Genomic DNA, 22,006 nt, shown 5'->3' with positions numbered 1-22,006 from the left:
CATACTTCAAAACAAAAACCAAGATAAACATAATGACTCAACAAAAATAAATTCAATTAGTATGAAAAGGAGGAACACACATTCTGCAAAGAAAAATTTCTCAGCACAAAAAAGTGAGTGGAAAAATGAAATTGTCAACAACACACAAAAAATGGCATCAAAATGGCAGCACTAAACTCATAAAAAAAATTCTTATCTATAATTACACTGAATGTAAATGGACTACATGTACCAATAAAGGGACAGAGAGTTGCAGACTGGATTAAAAAAAAACAATCTGTCTATATGCTGCCTAAAACAGACACACCTTAGACTTAGAGACACAAAAAAACTAAAACTCAAAGGATGGAAAAAAAATATATCCAGCAAACAACAATCAAAAAAGAGCAGGAGGGGCAATATTAATTTCTGACAAAATAGACTTTTAAAGTTAAATCCACCACAAAGGATAAAGAAGGACACTACATAATGATTAAAAGGATAATTTACTAGGAAGATATAACCATATTAAATATTTATGCACCCAATGATAGGGTGCATAGAACATTGAAGAGGAAATCGCCAAATCAATACCATTCACAGTAGCCCCCAAGAAGATAAAATGCTTAGGAATAAATCTTACCAAAGATGTAGAAGACCTATACAAAGAAAACTACAAGGTACTACTGCAAGAAACTAAAAGGGACCTACATAAGTGGAAAAACATACCTTGCTCATGGATAGGAAGACTTAACATAGTAAAAATGTCTATTCTACCAAAAGCCATCTATATATACAATGCACTTCCGATCCAAATTCCAAAGGATTTTTAATGAAATGGAGGAACAAATCATGAACTTCATATGGAAGGGGAAGAAACACCGGATAGGTAAAGCATTACTACAAAAGAAGAAGAAAGTGGGAGGACTGACTCTACCTGATTTTAGAACATATTATACCACCGCAGTAGTCAAAACAGCCTGGTACTGGTCCAAAAACAGACACATAGACCAATGGAACAGAATTGGGAATCCAGAAGTAAATCCATCCACATATGAGTAGCTGATATTTGACAAAGGCCCAGTGTCAGTTAATTGGGGAAAAGACAGTCTTTTTAACAAATGGTGCTGGCATAACTGGATATTCATCTGCAAAAAAATGAAACAGGACCCATACCTCACACCATGCACAAAAACTAACTCCAAATGGATCAAAGACCTAAACATAAAATCTAAAACGATAAAGATCAGGGAAGAAAAAATAGGGACAACCTTAGGAGCCCTAATACGTGGCATAAACAGAAAACAAAACATTACAAAAAATGCTGAAGAGAAACCACATAAACGGGGCTCCTAAAAATCAAACACCTATGCTCATCTAAAGACTTCACCAAAAGAGTAAAAAGACCACCTACAGACTGGGAAAAAATTTTCAACTACGACATCTCTGACCAGCACCTGATCTCTAAAATCTACATGACTGCTAAAACTCAACCACAAAAAGACAAACAACCCAATTAAAAAATGAGCAAAGGATATAAACAGGCACTTCACTAAAGAAGACATTCAGGCAGCTAGCAGATACGAGGAAATCCTCAAGATCATTAGCCATTAGAGAAATGCAAACCAAAACTACAGTGAGATTTCATCTCACTCCAGCAAGGCTGGCACTAATCCAAAAAACACAAAATACTAAATGTTGGAGAGGCTGTGGAGAGATTGGAACATTTATACACTGTGGGTGGGAATCTAAAATGGTACAACTACTTTGGAAATCAATTTGGTGCTTCCTTAAAAAGCTAGAAATAGAATTACAATATGATCCAGCAATCCTACTCTTCAGAATATATCCTAGAGAAATAAGAACGTTTACACGAACAGATATATGCACACCCATGTTCCATGTTTATTACAGCACTGTTTACAACAGCAAAAAGATGGAAGCAACCAAGGTGCCCATCAACAGATGAATGGATAAATAAATTATGGTATATTATATGCATTGATAAAGAACAGTGATGAATCTTTGAAACATTTCATAACATAGAGAAACCTGGAAGGCATTAAGCTGAGTGAAAATAGATGCAAAAGGAAAAATATTGTATAAGACCAATATTATAAGATCTTGAGAAATAGTTTAAACTGAGAAGAACGCACTCTTTTGTGATTATGAGGCGGGGAGGGAGGGAGAGGGCATTTACTGAATAGATAGTAGTCAACGACTACTTTAGGTGAAGGGAAGGACAACGCTCAACACAGTGGAGGTCACCACAACTGGACTAAACCGAAAGAAAGCAGTTTCCTGAATTAACTGAATGCTTTGATGGCCAGCGAAGCAGGAGCAGGGGTTTGGGGACCATGGTTTCAGGGGACATCGAAGTCAATTGGCATAATAAAATCTATGAAGAAAACATTCTGCAACGCACTTTGAAGAGTGGCGTCTGGGGTCTTAAATGCTGGCAAGCGACCATCTAACTTGCATCAATGAGTCTCAACTCACTGGGATCAAAGGAGAATGAAGAACACCAGGAACACAAGATAATAATGAGCCCAAGAGACAGAAAGGGCTACATGAACCAGAGACTACATCATCCTGAGACCAGAAGAACTAGATGGTGCCTGGCCAGAACCGATGACTGCCCTGAGAGGGAGCACAACAGAAAACCCCTGAGGGAGCAGGAGAACAGTGGGATGCAGACCCCAAATTCTCATAAAAAAGACCAGACTTAGTGGTCTGACTGAGACTAGAAGGACCCCGGTGATCATGGCCCTCAGACCTTCTGTTGGCCCACTGCAGGAACCATCCCCAAAGCCAACTCGTCAGACATGGATTGGACTGCACAATGTGTTGGAGGGATGCTGGTGAGGCGTGACCTACTTGGTTCAGGTGGACACTTGGGACTATGTTGGCATCTCCTGCCTGGAGGGGAAATGGGAGGGTAGAGGGGCTTAGAAGTTGGCAAAATGGTCACGAAAAGAGAGAGTGGAAGGAGGGAGCGGGCTGTCTCATGGGGGGGGGAGAGTAATTGGGAATATGTAGCAAGTTGTATATAAGGTTTTATGTGAGAGACTGACTTGATTTGTAAACTTTCACTTAAAGCACAATAAAAAATTATTTAAAAAAAAGTGAAACAATGCAAGGTCACATTGACAGATGGTTGGTTTAAAAAAAGTGGTGTATATGTACAGTGTAAAATCATCAGCATGTGAAGAGGAACTAAGTTCTGATACCTGTTCTGATATGGATGAATCTTGACAATATTATGCCTAGAAAAATAAGCCAAACACAAAATGAGAAATAGTGTATGAATTCTCTTACATGAATTACCTAGAATAGGCAGAAGGTAGGTTGGCAGTTATCATAGTCTGGAGGGCAGAGAAGGATGGGGAGTTATTGCTTAATGGATATGGAATTTCTGTTTGGAATGATGAAAAAGTTTTAGAAGTCAATAGTGATAAAAGTTATTGAACATTTTTAATCTAATCAATGTCATCATATTAACAGATAAAGCTAGTTAAAATGCAAAGTTTACGTTCTGTATTGAATTGTGTCCCCGCCCAAAATGTGAATCAACTTGACTAGGATGTGATTCTCAGTATTGTGTGGTTGTCCCCCATTTTCTGATCTGATGCGATTATCCTGTGTGTTGAAATTCCTACTCTCTATGATGTTGTTAGTGAGGCAGGATTAGAGGCAGTTGTGGGTACATATTGAGTTAACTTTTTTTTGAGATGTAAAAGAGAGAATGGAGCTGAGTGAAGGGGAAATTCATGCCACCAGGAAAGAAGAGTGAGTGTGTCCTTTGGACCCAGGATCCCTGGGAAGATTGATGACAAGGACCTTGCCCTAGAGCTGACAGAGAGAGAAAGCCTTCCCCTGGAGCTGCAACCCTGATTCTGAACTTCTATCCTCCTAAACTGTGAGAGAAAAAACTTCAGTTTGTTAAAGCCATTAACTTGTGGTATTTCTGTTACAGCAGCACTAGATAACTAAAAAAAGAAAACACTAAGCTATGTAAATTGTACCACAATAAAATGAAGATTAAAAATATAAATCTTGCTTCGATCCAGAGACAAAGAACATCCTGGTCGGAAAGTAAGCTGCATTACTTACAGAGGAACAGTGAAAACAAGTAAAGCAGATTTATATTCAAATCCATTGAAGTAATGAAATGATGAAGTCATGTATTTCATGCTGGGAGAGAACAAAAGTCAGCCTAGAATTATATAATCTGAGTGTCTGTTATACGTGATGGGAAAATTTTGAAACAGGTAATGGTAATATTTGATCAACATGCTAAGTCGCTTGTTGCTAAATTGTACACATAGAAAGGTTAAAAAGAAAAATTTTTTGTTGCATGTACATTTGCCACTACATTTTTTTTTAAGTAAATGATAGATGAACATTTTCTCCGATAGCCAGAAAGTGAATTAAATTGTTGGTAGCACAATAACCCGTCAAAAAATGATTACAAAGATTCTATAGAAAGAGGATTGTAATATCAGCCAGAAACCAAAATCTGTACACAGTGTCAAATATGGAAAAAAATAGGTTATATTTAGAAATGTATTAATTTAATTGTTCTAAAAGATAATTCTTTAAAAAATAATAATAGCTGTGTGTCATAAGCTGTACTGTGTCCCCCCAAAATATCTGTGCAGCTTAGCTGGGCCACGATTCTGAGTATTGTGTGGCTGTCCACCATTTTATGTGATGATCCACCATTTTATGTGCTTTTCCTATGTATCGTAAATCCTGTCTCTATGATGTAATACAATGGATTAGAAGCAGTTATATTGATGAGGTCTGCAAGGTTAGAGAGTGTCTTAAGCCAATGTCCTTAGAGATATAAAAGAGCAAAGAGAGCAGAGAGACATGGGGCCTCATACCACCAAGAAGAGCAGCAACAGGAGCAGAGCGCATCCTTTGGACCTGATCCTCCTGCGCAAAGAAGCTCCTAGTCCAGGGCAAGATCAGCAAGAAGGACCTTCTCCCAGAGCTGACACAGAGAGAAAGCCTTCCCTGGAGCTGACACCCTGAATTTGGACTTGTAGCCTACTAGACAGTGAGAGAATAAACTTATCTTTTTTAAAGCCATGCATTTGTGGCATTTCTGTTATAGCAGTGCTGGATAACTAAGACACTATGCATTGTATGCTTGTAACATATTCCAAAGTTAACTAGGGATGGGGAGAAGGAATTGGAAATTGTGGAAAGGTACAGTCCAAGCGGAGTCTGCTGCCTTTCCGTGTGGCCCTCAATTGAACTTTGTGCTTAGGACAAGATATGTCGGTCTGGCAGCTTGATGAGACGAGTGTGGGGACTGACTTTCTTTCCCTGTGCTTCTTGACCCAAACCACATCTCATAGTAACTCATGGTCTAGAATTCATTCCTTAAGTCTTGCCCTGAGCACATGTCGACATTCTCAGAAACTGCTTCTGCATGCATGTCACATAGCACCTGAACAACCCCCTTTCTATATCTGTTGCTGAATGGGAAGGAATAGTGCCCATCAAGGGCAGTACAAAGAGGGGTGTGTGCAGACCACCATCCCTGCCTCGACTGTAGAATGAGACCCACTGGCTCTAGGGGACCAGCACCCACTATTGAAATTATCCCTGCTCCGTCTCTTGTCTATGTGAGTAAAGTATTATTCTAGAAAATGCCTGTGTGTAACTTTTGCTTTTGTTTTTGAATTCAGATATTGGCTCAACACCTATATATTATTAAGACACCCTTATACTATAAAAGAAGGTGCTTTAAACAATTTGAAGACAGAGTAAGAGTGTTTTAAAAATGTATATGGTAAGCTGAAGAGTAACCAATTAAAATCTTTTTCAAAAAGAAAATACATAACATGTCAGTAGAAGAGTTACAAATAGTGTCCTTAAATGCAAAGTTAGAACAAGAGGTAGCAGAAAGAGAGAAATAAAAGGAGTAAAACGAATCGCAACAAATATAAAACACCTAGCAAGGTACTAGATTTTAATCCAAGTATCAATAATAATTTTGAATGAAATTAATATAAAATTACCATTTAAAAACTAATTTACACACTGAATTAAAAAAAAACAATAGCAGAAATATTTTATTGCCAGAAAATCACTTTAAATACACATATGTGGAAAGGTGAATAGTAAAATATAGAGAAACATTACCATGAAGAAATGGACCAAAAAACAAAACAAAAAAACCTTGAGTAGCAATATTATTTTCAGACAGATTAGACTTCTAAATAAAACTCCAAAACCAAACATGTTGCCATCAAGTCGATTCCGACTCATAGTAACCCAAAAACCAAACACTTTGCCGTGAAGTCAATTCCAACTCATAGCAAGCCTATAGGACAGGAGTAGAACTGCCCCATAGAGTTTCCAAGGAGTGACTGGCAGACCTGAACTGCTGGCCCTTTGGTTATTAGCCATAGCACTTAACCACTACACCATCAGGGTTTCCAGGCTTTTAAATAAAATGATGATTGTTAAGGATAAGATGGGAATTACATAAAAATAAACTTGTCAACTCTCAAAGATGTAACAGTCCTAACTAATGGAACTAAAAATGAAAAAGACAAATTTTTATTGTATTTGGATACTCCAACACATTCCTCCCTCTCTGGTTGACAGAATAAATAGTAAGCAAATAAGAATATAATATGTATGTATACTCACTCTAACCTTTGAGAGCTGGAAATCGATGAGACTATTTTTCTGGGTCTCTTTGGTTTCCACCTTTGACAAGGTGCTTACCATTTTTCTACCACATTCTCTATTAAGAATTATACCTCATAAATACCCAGTGAGTTTTCTATGACTGATAGGTTTCAGTCTTACAAAATTTCTAGCTTTTGAAGATTTTACTGTATTCGAATAGCCCTGTCAACCTGTTGGAAACACTGGTGGTGAAGCGTAATCTATAAAATCTACAAAATCACATGGATTTTTATTGTGCGCTACAGATTTCTAAGTAAACACAAGTAATCCCATGCATGCCTTGCTTACTGATTAATCCTCCCCTGGAGCCCTGGTGGCAAAGTGGTTAATGGCTTGGCTGCTAACTTAAAAGGCTCAAAAATCAAACCCACCCAGCTGCTCTGTAGGAGGAATACCTGGAGATTTGTTCCCATAAAGATTGTTGTTAGGTGCCATCAAGTCAGTTCCTACTCACAGCAACCCTATGCACAAGAGAAGGAAAAACTGCCCGGTGATGAGCCATCCTTACAATCGTTGTTATGCTTGAGCTCATTGTTGCAGCCACTGGGTCAATCCACCTCATTGAGGGTCTTCCTCTTTTCCCCTGGCCTTGTACTCTACCAAGCATGATGCCCTTCCCTAGGGACTCATCCCTCCTGACAACATGTCCAAAGTATGTAAGACGCAGTCTCGCCATCCTTGCTTCTAAGGAGTATTCTGGTTGTACTTCTTCCAAGACGGATTTGTTTGTTCTTCTAGCTGTCCGTGGTATATGCAATATTCCTCACCAACAGCACACTTCCAAGGCATCAATTCTTCTTCAGTATTCCTTATTCATTGTCCGGCTTTCACATGCATATGATGTGATTGAAAATATCATGGCTTGGGGCAGGCACACCTTAGTCTTCAAGGTAACATATTTGCTCTTCAACACCTTAAAGAGGTCCTTTGCAGCAGAGTTAGCCAAAGCAATATGTCTTTTGATTTCCTGACTGCTGCTTCCATGGCTGTTGATTGCAGATCCAAGCAAAATGAAATCCTTGACAACTTCACTCTTTTCTCCGTTTATCATGACGTTGCTCATTGGTCCAGTTGTGAGGATTTTTGTTTTCTTTATGTTGAGGTGCAGTCCATACTGAAGGCTGTGGTCTTTGATCTTCATTAGTAAGTACTTCAAGTCCTCTTCACTTTCAGCAAGCAAGGTTGTGTCATCTGAATAACACAGGTTGTTAATGAGTTTTCCTCCAATTCTGATGTCCCATTCTTCACATAGTCCAGTTTCTCGGGTTGTTTAGCATACAGGTTGAATAGGTCTGGTGAAAAAATACAACCCTGACGCACACCTTTCCTGACTTTAAACCGTTCAGTATCCCCTTGTTCTGTCTGAACAACTACTTCTTGATCTGTGTAAAGGTTCCTCATGAGCGCTATTAAGTGTTCTGGAACTCCCTTTCTTCGCAATGTTATCCATAATTTGTTATGATCCACACAGTCAAATGCCTTTGCATAATCAGTAAAACACAGGTAAACATCCTTTTGGTATTCTCTGCTTTCAGCCAGGATCCATCTGACATCAGCAATGATATCCTTGGCTCCACGTCCTCTTCTGAAACCAGCCTGAATTTCTGGCAGTTTCCTGTCAATATACTGCTACAGCAATTTTTGAATGATCTTCATCAAAATTTTGCTTATGTGTGATATTAATGATATTGTTCTATAATTTCCACGTTCGGTTGAATCACCTTTCTTGGGAATAGGCAGAAATATGGATCTCTTTCAGTCAGTTGGTCAGGAAGCTGTCTTCCATATTTCTTGGCATAGACGAGTAAGCACCTAAGCAGTTTTCTTTAATTTCTCCAAATTAGTGTGTCCTTGTCTGTAAAATGAAAAACACGTGATACGTGGTTTATAAGGCTTTTATGATGATTAAGTAATAAATGCGAATAAAGAATTTAACACTATTCCCAGCACATAACTATTACCATGGTGTTGATTTCAATACACAGTACCACTATAATATAGAGTAAAATAGCCCTATAGGGTTTCCAAAGCTAAAATCTTTAAAAAAAACAGACTTCCACATCTTTCTGCTTTGAGTGACTGATTACCATGTGAGTGCTTAACCACTGCAGAAACAGGGCTTTATTGCTCAAAAACAGGAAAAGAAAAAATTGCTGTGGAGTCAATTCTGACTCGTAGAGTCCCTAGAGGATAGAATACAACTGCTCCATAGGGTTTCCAAGGCTGTAATGTTCACAGAAGCAGACTACTACATCTTTGACCTTCGGAGATGTTGGTTGGTTTGAACTGCTGACCTCCAGTTAGCAACCCAGTGCTTAAGCACTGCACAACAAGGGCCCATCAGATAGAGTGCCATTAATCAACGGTAGCTATGAATAGAAATACCCACTTAATGACACAAAGCATTTTAAGAAACACTAAATTACTCCTGTAATACATGGATGCTAATATCAGCATGTATATTACCCAGGTCATTCTAAGTTAAAGGCATTGAGTGAACCTAGGTTGAGGAGCACTCACGAGAATGAAAAATTTGGAAATTCATCTGAAGGTAGGGAGCAGATTGGGGTTGAAAATGAGAAGAATTTCCTGCATTAAATATTTCTAAACCTGGCTACCAATGACACTAAATAGTAACCCAAGTTGCAAACAGAGGTCTCATCAAGAAATCTTACTGTGGAGCCTGTCCTGGAACAGATGCAGAAAGACAGACAAAACTCCTTCCTGTGAAAAGCAGTCAGTTTTAGAGTCACGAAGAAGGTTTCCTAGAATCATTAAGCATGGAGGTCCCTAGGGAGGCACTGAACAGGTGGGAAAACCATAGCTTCTGAGAGGAAACCATTTCCTGACTCCTTCCCCTGCACCTGCTGACAAGATGGACCACTAAGCTCAGTGGGTCCTGAATATCCCCTACAGACCATCTGGCTACTGGCCCCCTGAAGGGGGGTTTGTGTCTGGGCTCACACCGACTTCCCCTCACTGTGCCTCCTGCACAGTAATACATGGCCGTGTCCTCAGGGTTCACAGAGCTCAGTTTTAAATAAACTTGGCTCTTGGAGGTGTCCTTGGTGATGCTGAGCCGGGACTTCAGAGCTGGGTTATAGTATGTGCTTCCACTACTAGCTATGGCACCAACCCATTCCAGCCCCTTTCCAGGAGCCTGGCGGACCCAGCCTGCACCATAGCTGCTTAGAGAGAATCCAGAGACAGCACAGGTGAGGGACAGGGTCTGCGAGGGCTTCACCACTCCTGGGCCTGACTCCTTCAGCTGCACCTGGGACAGAATACCTGGGGACAAAGAGAACCACAGTGAGTCATGTGCTCAGAAGCAGCATCCCCAGACCTTCATGTCTGAATCTCTGAGACACTCACCTCTGGGAGCTGCCACCACAAAGAGAAAGACCCATAGGTGCTTCATGTTCCCGTGGATGAGATCCATGTCTCCCAGATAATGTTCTCCCACTCCAGGAGGAACCTGAATTTAAGTCAATGTGTGCTGTGAGTTCATCTGGCTAGCTAACAGGGATTTGCATGCGGGAGGTGTATTTGCATGTGCGAGGTGAAAAAGAGTGAAGGGAGGCCCCTTTCTCTAGCATTCTCACTGGATAAAGGATGCTGGCTGTTCCTTTGGGAAAACAGCCCTCTGCCTGGGTCTTTCATTCACCAAGCCCAGGGTTGTCTTAATAAACAAAGCACTCCATTCAGTCAGCATATTTCAATGTTGTAGAACTTACCTCTCAGATTCCAGGGACAAAGACAAAAAGCCTTGGTAAAATAATTCTTCATCCCACCAGACACTCTCTTCCTCACACATTTTCTCTACATGAGCAACAGAAGTGTTCCTCATGAGATTCCTTTCCTCTAATTCATGACCTGAGGAGTATAAAAACTGATTCAGTGGGTGGGGTGCTGATAATACAGCTTATCTTTGGTCTGCTTGGCACTGCCCTGAAGCCCTGTACTCTCACCCTGAGATGCAGTATGTTGTAAAGATTTATTTCTTCACAGTCTTTTTCTATTTTTTAAATCCTCTCTCTTGGGCCTGAATTTTGTCATGGCGTTTTACATAGAAAACTTTATTTCTTCTTTGATTATCTCCTTCTGTCTTTGGCCATATGCACACACTATCTATGCACCATTTCTCCTGAATTCTGGAATTTCTAATTTGAACTCTTAAATATTGACACATTGTTTTTAATAGAAAAAAATACACGAATGCCAAGAGCAAACTAGTATGTAAGCCTTCCTCTATTCAAAAGAGAGAAAAGCAAGGGCCTTGTGGGGAGATTTGTGATAATGATGCCATGAGACACCTTCCCAATATCTCACAGAGTTGAACAGCAGAACCATTTCCTTGTCTTGAAAGCACGTTAGAACACCAGGCTGAAAGCAGAGAAATGCAAAGTTCTGCTTAGGATCGTGAAAGCTCTTCTCATCACCTGACACGTGCCCTATGGTTCCCAGATCTGTGTCTCCCAAGGGTGGTATTTCAGTGGCCCTGAAATTCTAGTTTAAGGAGAACACATATATTAGTGGTTACCAAGAGTTGGAAGGAGGTGTAGAAGGGAAGTGACTGTTTAATGAGTTCCCGGTTTGCACTTCGGGTGATGAGTGTGTCGTGGAACTAGAAAGAGTTGATTGTTGAACAACATTGTGAATACACTAAATGCCGCCGAGCTATAGACTTCAAAATATTTAATTTTACATTATGTGAATTTTATCTCTTTTTTTACAAAAAGACACACAAAGGACCCATAGGTAGAAAAAGGCGTGTATAGAAAATTTTCTTTTCTGAAAAAAGTGATATGATTCTCGAAGCAAACAAAAAAAACCCAAAAAACTTGTTTTTCCTTCATCACAATGGGAACTGCTTTGAAAGTCATCCTTGTTAACGTGACAAGTGATTGATGATTGTGTGCACACTCCAGTATACAATGTGAAAAAAAAAGTTTTTTTTTTGTTTGTTTGAAATTAAGAGAAAATAATACAGTCCTCCAAATTGTAAATAGGTTTCCTGTGAATCTGTTGCTGGGCAATTCAAGCAAAGCTAACTCAGGCCCAGTATGAAAGTCCATTTTTCCTCAATACTACACCTGTTCCTGGTTCTGGGTCTGTGCTCTGTGGTCTCAGCACCCCCTCCTGTTGCCCTGTAGGCAGATTTACGTGCTTACATTTTCTTCCCCTCACGGTGTCCCTGGCAGAGTTATACATGTCTGCTTCCTCAAGAGTCCTAGAACTCAGCTATAGGGATACTTTTTATTGGACATGTCTGGGTGGATGACTAGTCGGCCTTGGAGAGACAATGCTTACTCTCTGTACCACCCAGACCTGTAGTACATACTTCCTACTCACTGAAGGCCTCACTCTGGGGTCTGCCTGATCCAGTTCCAAGTAGCAGTAGTTCAGGAGACTGAGTCAGCAGAGATGGTGCAGGTGAGGGGGAGGGTATTTGAGTAACTCACTACCTAAATGCCTGACTCTTTTAGCTACAACTGGGACAGAACTCACCACACCCATTGCCCCTGAGTCCATAGTAAGGTATAGTGGTTCTATAGGGCAGGGTAGAATGGCTCAAATGTTATTCAAGGTGTAAACACTATGGGATCTGACTGGCATATCTTTCACCAGAGGAGCCACTGGTGGGTTCAAACTACTGAACTTCTGGTTAGCAGCTGAGTGCTTAAACACCATGGCTCCAGGGCTCTGATCCGACACCTGGAGATGAAAGGAAGAAAGCACATTAAACACCCTATCCCCCTGTGAATTCTCTGTGATCCACTTTACTTGACAGTGACCTCATGGAAGACCCACCACCACTAGAAGAATAATGAGGAAGGAGGCAGGCATTTCTGGAGCAAGGCCATACTAGCTCAGCAGGCTCTGGAGTCCTTTGCAGGAAGATGCATTAAAACAGGAAACCACACAAGGTATTAGACTGTCAGTGTCACTGGCTGATAAAAGGTCTGAGGACCATGAACAGCTCTTGGATGAGCATGGGTCGAAGCTCCACAGGGGATTCCTCCAAAGCTAATTCCTGAGGCAAGTTAGATGCAAGCAGGTAACAGAGGTGCAAGTGATGGCAGCCAGACATGTGAGTTGAGTTTGAGACCTCCCCAGATTACAGCATTTGCTATCTTACATCAGTCACTGCGTCCCAATGTACCTGCATTGATTGATTCACTCTCATTCATTCCTTTGGAGATCTGAAGGCCAGACACAAGAGGCACTCTTACCCATCCCCATCACCGGGAACCAGGAAGACCCAGTGACTGTCACCCAGCTCAGTCCCTTGTACTCCCTTGTATCCCCCCACCCCCCATGCAAATCTCCCTTGGGGCTTTCACAGATATGTGGGTGCCAGGCTGATCTGTGTGGTGGTCTCCATCCTTCAGATGGTCAATTAGACAGTGTTGACCCTCCTCTGCCTGCTGGTTGCTTCTCCGGGTGTCTCAGGGGCTCTAGGACCTGCAGAGTCTTCGATGGAAGAGACTCACCATGATGTCCTTCTCCCCAGATGTTTTCTCCAAGCTGAGACTACAGATGTCAGGCCCAGGGCTGGTGAAGGCCTCTCAGAATCTTTTTCCCATCTGTTTGTTTCTGGATTCTCTGTCACAATCAGTGGTTACTGCTGGAACTAGATCTGCCTGCCTCAGGAAAGTACTGCAGTGGTTGCTGAAAATGTGCTATAATAGAGGCACAGCCAGTGCGCTATCTCTGAAGAGTCAACTACCCATTTCCAGAGACATGTCTAAAAGTAGCTCTCCCTACAGCTGAGCTTTATGGCTGCCAAGGACTTAGCCATGTATTACTGTGTGAGAGTCACAATGTGGGGAATCAGTGCAAGCCCAGACACAAACCTGCCACTGGGAGGGGAGGGGGCTGCAGGGGCACTTAGGGCCACCAAACGGAGGAGGTGCAGGGAGAGGTCAAGGAGGTGTTCTTGTGAGCACCTTGGGCTTCTTCCCCTTCCAGTCTGTTTTCTACAACCACCTTCCTCTCCTTTATTTCAGTCACACTGAGACATTAGGGTCATTCCTAGCCTGCATTTTTTTCTAATCAAGGGGTGCATGAAGCCATTCAACACAGGCTCTCTCTCCCTTTACTTGTTTCATTGGCTTAGTTCTAGTTCTGACTTTTTCTAGCTCATGTGAATGACAGCAGCCAAGATTCTGGCTTGCTCAACTATCCCATTTACAAAGGCACACCACAGGACCATGTTGGCCTGTCAAGAACAATTGTACCATCTTTGTATAGTTGAACAATTTGGAAATCTGGTGCCCAGGCCAGTGTTCTGTGCACAGAAAGTGAGGTGAGGTAGGGTGAACACATGCAGAGAGGCAGGAGGAGCCTGGGCTGCAGGGGGTGCTCAGCATGAAGGAAGCACAGGGAGGGCAGGTGGAAAGCTGTGCAAAAACAGTCACAGCCATAGAGCTAGAAACTATTTCTGCAAAGCTGAGAGCTGGGCTGCTGCTTCCAACTAACTTACTCAGCATTTCAATAAATAATTATCCTGACTTCTTTTGTGTGAAACTCTAAATCCAAAAGAAAGTGGAATCATCTTTAGTACTTTACGGTTTAATTAGAGGACAGATAAATCCTACTAGGGTTAAGGAAAAAAAGTTATGAAACAACAATGGGTAGATGTGGTTTCATGATCAAGTTAATCTGTTTCAAATATGCAGTAGAGCCCACAACCAGTTGTGAGCCACAGGAGCTTTGTTCCAGGAACTGGAACACACATTGAGGACAGTAAATTAAACACCACATAGCACTTACCCTACATTAACTTATCATGAAATGACTTATAATGGAGTTTACTCCAGGCAATGAGAACCTGGCTGTTTTTGTCAGTGGCTAGAGGTTGAAAACTGTGGCGATCCCATGACCCATGCATTTGAGGCACAGCAGGGTAGGCTGGATAGTTGGGCCTGATAGGCCATTCACTATGGCCAGAGAGGCTTCCTCTAAGTACAAGGGTCTCTGGGTACTAGATTTCCAGTGCACACTCAATTACCCCTGTCAGCATTAATGATGCCCAAGTAGAAGATATAAGGTGAGTATTAGAACTCATTTTGGTAGTTGTTATCACCGAGGAAATATTACTCTTCAGGAAATGTGGTATTTGTTGTTGTTAGTTGCTGTTGAGTCAGCTCTCAGTCATGGAAACCTTGAAAAGACATACAGGAATATAATATAAAGTCGAACTCAGAGCTCTCAGGCAGATTGCTTCAGCATCTGATATATATTTATAAAATTATTAAAAACAGGCCCTTCTCTCATTAAAATCATGCCAGAACAAACGGGAAAAAAGACACCCCTGAAAACATTTACATACAAATATAGACACACCAAAGCATACATATTACTATGCACACAATAATGCACACAGTAATGTGAATGCATACTAACACACACACTCACATAAAAACATTTGCAGACTAACACATATGCTAACATACCCAAGTGTACTAAGTCACACAAACACAAATACTAACACATACTTTAATGCACCAGATTACCAAAATACTCACACAAGCAAACATGCACACATTACCCACCCACACTAATAGAAACATACAGATGCATTAACAAAAATTTAACACACCTAGAAACAGATACTAATACACACTGACATTATGACAGTAGAGAAAACAAAGATTAGGATATATGCTACTACACACAGAACAACACACACTAGCCCTTATAATAATGCACTTACATTAACACACACAAACACATGCATACATAGTAACACACACCAACACGCATATACACACACACACAATTAGAAGAACAGGAAGGTGTGTGAGAAAGATATTTTCTGTGAAGGTAAAAGAAATATCACACTAATTTAAGAAATCTTCTCCTAGGCTTCTATGTTTCTTCTCAACAGATGGGCCCTATGATCTGTGGACCCTCAGCACCCCCTGTAGCCCTACCTCTCCCTACAGCAACATTCTTGTCTGGTCTCCCACTGCCTTTCCTTCATTATATCTCTTGTAGGATAATACATGATCTTGTCCACAGCAGTCACAGAGGTCAGTTGCTGGGAGAACTGGTCTCTGGCCATGTCTCGAGAGAAGAAGAGTCTTTGCAAGAAGGCCAGTTTGAGGTATGTTCACTACTTAACTTGTAATGAGCTCTGTAGGTGCACTGGGCAGAAGGGCCTATGTGCAGACCAGGGAACACAAGGCAGGAAGTGTAGTGAGCCTCGTGGAGGAACTTTAATACCTGGAAGAAACAGGCTCTGCTTCTTCCAGTCCTTGTATCAATATTCACACTTTCATTAATCCTTCAACTTTCCTTCTCTCATTCAATAATTCTTACATTTATACATTCTACATTCATGTATTTCATGAAAATAACATGACTAGACATGGCAATAGAGCTGCCTTCAGAATGATTCGCAGAAGGCACAAGATCACCATGAACAGAAGGAAACTCTTTATCCCAGGGGGCAGGTTGTACTGAAAAAAACTTCTGAAAGCTGCCCCCCAGTGGTGATGTGTCACTGAATCCTGAAATTGGGGCTGAGATCCTACAAATAAATAGTGGTGGAAAGTACAGCACATTTCTGTCCTTCCTCACTGTGTGACCCTGAGGATTTGGACTTATACCTCTGATAGTCAGTCTGAATAGATATAAACTGGGAATCACGGAAGTAACTTTATGTGTGAACTTTATAGTAGGAACCCAGTGATGTTAGATATTATTATCACCGTAATTAGTTTCGTAAGCACCCACCGGGAAGGAAAGAGCAGTTGCATGAGCCCTTATCTAGGAACATTGGAATTGCACAAGGAACACCTGCTCTGGTCCTTTTCTGTGTCACCTGTGTTACTGTAGCAAGTCTGCTCACCTCAGCCCAGTGGCCTTACTCATACATTGATGGATTTAGACCCATATGTTTCTTATAACTCCTTTTGTCCACATAACTGAATAAACAGAGCCCCCAATATATCACATCTTTAACTTACTGTTCACTATTCATTAAATAAACTAAACAATAAACCATTCCCATCCCTGAATGTAGGCTATAGGAAAGTCCCTAGAAATAGGATGAGGTGATTAACAGGAAAAATTGGGACCATCTGGATAGGAGCTAGAAAAGCAGGTTGACCTGCTATGGGATTGTGGAGTAGAAGATGAAACATCTGACATCCAGATCCTGATGGTTCCATTATTCACCAAGGAGGCTCTGGGGCCTGAGTTTGCACAGAGGAAGTAGTGCCTGTCTTCATCTTCAGGGGCTGATGTACCAGTAGGCATACTGATAGAAATAGTTGGCCCTCAAACAAAGTAAAACACATATAATAAGTGGGCACATATTTATATGGATGTGGATGGGCTCCTAGGTTCTGTTGCTCCCCAGGAAAGAAGAAAGTATTATGTTACTAAGGCTGAAAATAAATTTTGGTAATTGTAGACATCATTAAAGACAATTATATCTGGTATTATAGGGGCCTTCTGGTACAGTTGTTAAACTCTTGGGAGCTAACCAAAATGTCAATAGTTCAAATCCACCAACCACTCTGGGGCGGGGGCGGGGGAGAGATGAGGCAGTCAGTGTTCGTTAAATTTTACAGCTCTGGAAACCCAATGGGGAAGTTCTACTCTGTTGTATAGGGTTGCTGTGAGTTGGAATTGAGTTGATGGCAAGTAGTTATACTTGGTGTCTAGACTGTGTTAAACTTGTTGTCAAAGACTTAGAAGACAGGAGAAACTTGGGAATAAAAATTAAAAGAGATAAAGATTTAAGTAAGATGTTTTTGAAGGTTAATAGTGATGAACTCACTGAGGGGAACCAGGTATCATGACCAGAGGAAGAATGAAAATGGGATGGTGGATTTTATTTTGAGGATACGGTAGTTCTGACTGATGGCTTTACTTCCCCTCTAAGAAGTTTCATAAGAAAATTAAAAACAAAGTCTGAACGTTGGGAGTAGACAGGGCAGAAGTTTGCAGAGAAGTAGGAGTCATTGTTGGAGTCGTTGTAAAATGCGGCAACCTGAACTATCCTGAGAAAGATAGCAGTGTTCCTAGGTAATGTTCAGATCAGTTAAATTAGTTGTAGATGAGTAGTTCTAGCCAGTGAGGCAGGAGAGATGATCTGTTGGGGCATTCCTAGAGTTGTTCAGAACAGCACTTCAGAAGATATGCCCCCTCCTCTCCTCCAACACATTGTCATATCAGAAAAATACACAGTAGTCCAAACTCTTCCACAATACTAAGGACCATAATGCAAAAATAACAGAGGGATTCACCAGGGAGAGTAGAGGGACACATTTTCTCTGCAGAGGACACAAAATGAAGAGCAAAGCCAAGCATGAAGACAAAAACAGGATATCACTAGAGGAATCTGAAGTCTCTGGTACCTGTAGCAAAAACAAATTTTTGCCCTGGTAAGCATGAGCTACCCTACCTAGATTCATACAACCTTCTACACCCCTACCTAGATTCATAGAAACTTCTACAATAAAGGTATAGCAGGAGGGAGGGTGTGATCATATCATAGGGAAAGGTTAATACATAAAATAACGTGAATATCTACTGAACTACTGAGCACATCTGTCTTTCCACAAATAAATAGATAAATAACATTGGGGAATACCAAAGAGCAAGAAAAGAATCAAAATTAACATAGTATCAAAATGAGATTCACATATGACACCTGCATTGGAACTACAAAATGAAACATAAAATTGAAACTATAATTAATATGCTAAAAGTTCTAAAGGAAAATTTAGGTAGGGTATGGGGCAATAGGTAGTTTTAATAGAGTTATCTGAGCCATCAAATCTACTCTTATGAATATTTCCAAAGTAGAAGAAGGCAGAGACTCAGATGGATACCTGCACACTAATATTCATGGTAACATTATTCACTTTCTAAAAGTGAAACAATACACGTGCCCATCAACAGATGATTGGTCCTAAAAAGTGGTATGTATTTACAGTGTAATATCATCAGGCCATGAAGAGGAACTAAGTTCTGATCGATACTGTGATATGGATGAATCTTGAAAACATTATGCCTAGTAAAATTAGCCACACACAAAATGAGAAACATCGTATGAATTCTCTTACATGAAATACCTAGAATAGGCAGAAAGTAGGTTGGAAGTTATTGGAGTCTGGCAGGGGCGGGGAGGAGGATGGAGAGTTATTGCTTGATGGGTACAGAGTTTCTGTTTGGGGTGATGAAATTTTTTAGAAATAGGTAGGTTTCTGAAAAATTTTGTCTAAAGGTTGTCAAACATTTTAAATCTAACCAAAGTCACTATGTTAACAGGTAAGGTCAGCTATAGCAAAGTGTTATATACTGAATCGTGTCCCCAACAAATGTGTGTCAACTTGGCTAGGCCATGATTCCAAGGATTTGGTGATTGTCCACCATTCTGTGATCTGATGTGATTATCCTGTGTGTTGTAAGTCCTGCTCTCTACGATGTTAATGAAACAGGATTAGAGGTAGTTATGGTAATAAGGCAGGACTCAATCTGCATGGTTAGGGTATATCATGACCCATCTTTCTGAGATATAAAAGAGAGAATGGAGATGCACGGAGGGGGAACTCATGCCACCAAGAAGGAAGAGGCAGCGAGCCCTTTGGACCCAAGGTCCCTGTTCTGAGAAGCTCCTAGAACAGGGAAAGACTGATGACAAGGACATTCCCCCAAAGCTGACAGAGAGAGAAAGCCTTTCCTAGGAGCTCGCGCCTTGATTCCTGACTTCTGACCTCCTAAACTGTGAGAGAATAAACTTCTGTTTGTTAAAGCCATCAGCTTGTGGCATTACTGTTATAGCAGCACTAGAAACTAAGATATGTTTATACTACCACAATAAAGTAATGATTAAAAATGAAAATCATGCTGCAACCCAGAGACAGAGAACATCTTGATGAGAGAGTAACCAGCATTATTTACAGAGGAAGAGCGAAACAAGTAAATCAGGCTTATGTTCAAAACCACTGAAGTAATGAAAAGATGGAGTCATGTATCTCATGTTGCGAGTGAACAAAAGTCAGTCTAGAAGTATATACCCTGAGCTTCTGTAATAGGTGATGGGAAATTTTTTGAAAAGTTAATAGTAATAGTTGAACAACATGATAAATCTCTTGCCACTGAATGGTACATGTGAAGAAGATTAAGAAGGCAAATTTTTTGTTGCTCATACATTTACTACAATAATTTTTTTTTAAGTAAATGATAAATGACATTTTCTCAGGTAGCCAGAAACTGAGAGAAATTATTGCTAGCACAATAACCCTTCAGGAAATAATTAAAAATAATCTGGAAGAAGACGATTGTAATATAAACCAGAAACCAAAATCTATGCAAAGTGTCAAAAACGGAATAAAGGTTATATTTAAAATTTTATTAGTTTAACTGCTCTAAAAGAAAATACTTAAAAAAAAATTAAAAGTAGCTATGTGTTATGGATTGAATTCTGTCCCTCCAAAATATCTGTCATCTTAGCTGGGCCATGATTCTCAGTATTGTATGATCGTCAACCATTTTAGGTGATTTTCCTATATGTTGTAAACCCTACCACTATGATGTAATAAAATGGATTAGAGGCAGTTATCTTGATGAGGTCTACAAGATTCGTTAGTGTCTTAAGTCAATTCATTTTGAGACATGAAAGGCAGAAGCGAGCATAGGGACATGGGGCTTTATACCACCAAGAAAGCAGCAACGGGAGAAGAGTGCATCTTTTGGACCTGGCGTTCCAATGCAGAGGAACTCCTAGTCCAGGGGAAGATGGACAAGAAGGACTTTTCTCCAGAGCTGACGCAGAGAGAGAGCCTTCCCCTGGAGCTGACACCCTGATTTTGGATTTGTAGCCTACTAGACTGTGAGGGAATAAATTTATCTTTGTTAAAGCCATTCACTTGTGGAATTTCTGTTATGGCAGCACTAGATAACTAAGACACTGTTCCTTGTATGTTTGTAGCGTATTCAAAAGTTAACTGGGGATTGGGAAGAGGAATTGGAAATTGTTGAAGGGCACAGTCCAAGCAGGGTCTGCAACCTTTCCCTGTGGCCCACAGTTGAACCTTGTGCTTAGGACCAGATGTGTCAGCCTGGCCACTTGATGAGATGAGCGTGTGGGCTGACTAAGTTTCCCTGTGCCTCTTGACCCGAAACACATCTCCTAGTAACTAGTGGCCTAGAACACATTCCTTAAGTCTTCCCCTGAACACATGTCAACATTCCCAGAAACCGCTTCTGCATATGTGTCACATAGCACCTGGACAACCCCATTTCTATCTCTTTGCTGGATGGGAGGGAATAAAATCCATTGAGTGCAGCACAAAGAGGGGTGTGCAGACTTCATCCCTGTGTCCACTGCAGAATGATATTCACTGGGCATTGGGGACCAGCACGCACTATGGAAACTATCCTTCTTCTGTCTTCTCTTGTCTATGTGAGTAAAGCATTATTCTATAACACGCCTGTGTGTAACTTGTGCTTTTTTCTTTTTTGAAATCAGATATTGGCTCCACACCTGTATAATGTTATAATGCTCTTACACTATAAAAGAAGGGGCACAAAACAATTTGAAGACAGAGTAAGATTGTTTTTAAAATGCATATCTAAACTGAAGAGTAACCAATTAAAACGTTTTTCAAAAAAAGAATTAACATGTCAATTCAGGAGTTATAAATAGTGCCGTAAAATGCTAAGTTAAAACAAGAGACAGCAGAAAGAGAGAAAAAAGGAGCAAAATGAATTATGACAAATATAAAACATCTAGCAAGGTGCTAGATTTTAATCCAAGCATCAGTAAGAATTTTGAATAGAAATAATATAGAATTACCAATTAATAACTAATTTACATATTGAATAAAACATCAATACTGGAAATGTTATTTAGGAAAAATCATTTTAAATACACATATGTGGAAAGGTTAAAAGTAAGATATAGAGAAAGATATACCATGAAAACATGAAACAAAAAAAAGTCATAAAAATAACCTTGAGAAACATTGTTTTCAGACAGAGTAGATTCTTATAAAGGTTGATTATTAGGGATAGGAAGGGCATTACAAAAACTAAAGTGAACTCTCAAAGGTGTAACAGTCCTAAGTCATGGAACTAAATAAGAAAAAGACAAAATTTCATTGTATTTGGATACTCCAACATTCCTCCCTCTGTGGTTGATAGCATAAAGAGTGAGAACATAAGTATATTATATATATATTCACTATAACCTTTGGGAGCTGGAACTTGAGGGGACTACCTTGTTTTTCTGGGTCTCACAAGTGTTCCACCTTTGAAAATGTGCTTACCACTTATCATCACTCTCTAT

This window comes from Loxodonta africana, chromosome 21 (assembly GCF_030014295.1).
Source record: "Loxodonta africana isolate mLoxAfr1 chromosome 21, mLoxAfr1.hap2, whole genome shotgun sequence".
Taxonomy (NCBI): domain Eukaryota; kingdom Metazoa; phylum Chordata; class Mammalia; order Proboscidea; family Elephantidae; genus Loxodonta; species Loxodonta africana.
This window is presented reverse-complemented; position numbering follows the sequence as displayed.